Genomic DNA, 2277 nt, shown 5'->3' with positions numbered 1-2277 from the left:
ATGTGCAATGAATAATGACAATATGACTGATTAGGCTACGGAGTGACTTTCAGTTGATAGACGAAAAACTTTGAAAAATAAACACTATATTATTGCGTTATGAAATATTTAATTTAGTCGGTTTAAGATACCAATCAATGTCGGAAAACGAAATGTATGGTAAAAATTTCAAAAATACTATTATTACGTCACAAACTATGAAACTTAGGGAAAAAAATTAGCAGTCAGTCTTGACCTAGTAGCCTAGCTAATCACTCCAATATTGTGCAGAAGTACAAATTAATAGGATAACAAGCTAAAATTAAACAAAAAAATGGAGTGGTATCGTACGATGAACTGTCCAGATTTAATCTTTTTTCTTCTGAATTTGAACTGTTTAGCTTCCAATAAATGAACCTCTTTGGTGTCGATGGTTGAACTTGGTCTTGATTGGGTTGAAGGTTAGGCTACTTACAGTTGGGTAAAAAATAATGGCTCGGTTGAGAAAATGTAAAGAATGCCAAAATGAGTCCTTTTGACTTACTTTTCTTTGTCTTCAAAACTTGATGATTTGTCTAGCAGCAGTGATTTAATTTCTTAAATGCAGAAAATGACTGTTGACTTGTTGGCTAGTCTAACTCAAGGTTTCTTCAAATTGTATTATCTCTGCAACTTTCTGATGGATTTTGAAAATTTTGATTTTGATATGACTACAATTAAATTTTCTTCTTGGTTCTTCTAAAATTAGCTTTTCTCCAGGCCTTATTTTTTTTATGAGTCCATTTTTTGATTTGGGCCTGGAGAGAAAAATTTTGCTGCTTACTCTAAAAAGCGCGGGAAAAAAAAAAAAAAAAAAAAAAAAAAAAAAAACATTATTCAAAGCAAGTTTGTTGTCGGCTTCGCAAAGAAGCTCTATTGACTGCAGCGGAGCTGAAGCCTCAGCAGAGTTCAAGCAAAAAGAAGTGAATAGCAATGAGTCCTTTACATTTGCGACAAAATCTCGAAAGCGGTTGTTCAATTTGCTAGCAAGAAAATTATTAAATGATAATTGTAATCGCAATTATGACGCAACAATGATTCTAACTTTTTTGCTTGGCTTTTGTCTGTGAGAAAATACTAACTGTCGTTAATCTTTTTTTAAATACAATTTGAATTTGTATAATTTTTGTGTGTTTGCAGACCAAGATTAACACATTGTGCAACAACAGGCGCGGGCCATACAAAAACGTATTGCGGGCTGGATTTGGCCCGCGGTCCGGACTTTGGACACTTCTGCCTGAGGGATATAAAGTATCACGTATCAAGCAACAAATCTTATAATTTCTTTCTGGTTATAACTTCTGCAAGTGGGTTAAATGTGTGAACATCATTATTATGTTTTAATGAGTTTGATTAAGATGATAAAAAATAATTTTTAATTAATTTTTAAATAACTTTTTATAGGCAAGACTTGGGCAATAACTACTTTAAAATAAAAGTTTAGCTGAAAAGTTTGAACAACATCTGGCAACGCTGAAATTTAACACACTCTCATCTTTGGCAGGAAGTTGGACATTCCGTACTCTAGAAATCCCTGTATAATATTTTAAAAGATGCGTTGGCTAACTTAGAATATCAAACGAGATTTTGCGCTAAATGCTTACTGCAGTGTGTTGTCCATAACGTTGAAAAAGTGACAAAATTTTGACTATTCCTCAACGTTATGTTAACACAGATAATCGAGAGAAGTGGGAAAATTGCTTTAATGGTATTTTCAAGTTTTTCAGGCCACAAGTCTACACCAAGTACCACCACACTTAGGTCGGCCAGCAGTAGCGTTGACAGGGAGGTTCAGAAGGTATTTTTGGACTCGGGCCCTGAAGTAAACCTAATTCACTTGTACAACAACTTTGCAAAGACTTTAATAAAATAGAAAGCAACTACATCTGCAAATAAAAGGATACATAAATAACTGCTTCCGAACGTACACAATGCTGCAACAACAGAACTGAATGAATGAACGAATGAAGAAAACGTAGAACCAAGGCGTGTAGAAAACAAGGCAAAAATTGACTGAGTAGAAAGCTTGAGGGACAGAGCGCCGTGCTCAGAAATACACGACATTCTCCCCCTCTCAAAATTGCATTATATATAGCACAACTACGCAAAATATAGTTCATAAACGTAACTTGGACAGCAGGCGTGATTTTACATGAAGTCAAAGCAGACTGCTAAAAATATGGCACTGCTCCATAACGATCAACCGAACGACGAATACGAGTAGATCTGCGTAAGTGTGTTGTATCAGTGGTGGGCGAA

General features: G+C 35.0%; 1 long non-coding RNA gene across 1 annotated transcript; it reads left to right on the top strand.

Moving 5' to 3' along the window:
• The first annotated feature begins 251 nt into the window (after positions 1-251).
• LOC145782023 (uncharacterized) lies at positions 252-1893 on the top strand. The gene is made up of 3 exons (XR_014290811.1): positions 252-440; positions 1159-1325; positions 1738-1893. It is a non-coding gene; the product is annotated as an uncharacterized LOC145782023 (long non-coding RNA).
• The last annotated feature ends 384 nt before the right edge of the window (positions 1894-2277 follow it).

Source organism: Aplidium turbinatum, chromosome 13 (genome assembly GCF_918807975.1).
Source record: "Aplidium turbinatum chromosome 13, kaAplTurb1.1, whole genome shotgun sequence".
Classification (NCBI taxonomy): Eukaryota; Metazoa; Chordata; class Ascidiacea; order Aplousobranchia; family Polyclinidae; genus Aplidium; species Aplidium turbinatum.
Note: the sequence above shows the minus strand (reverse complement) of the source record. Positions and strands in the feature narration are given on the sequence as shown.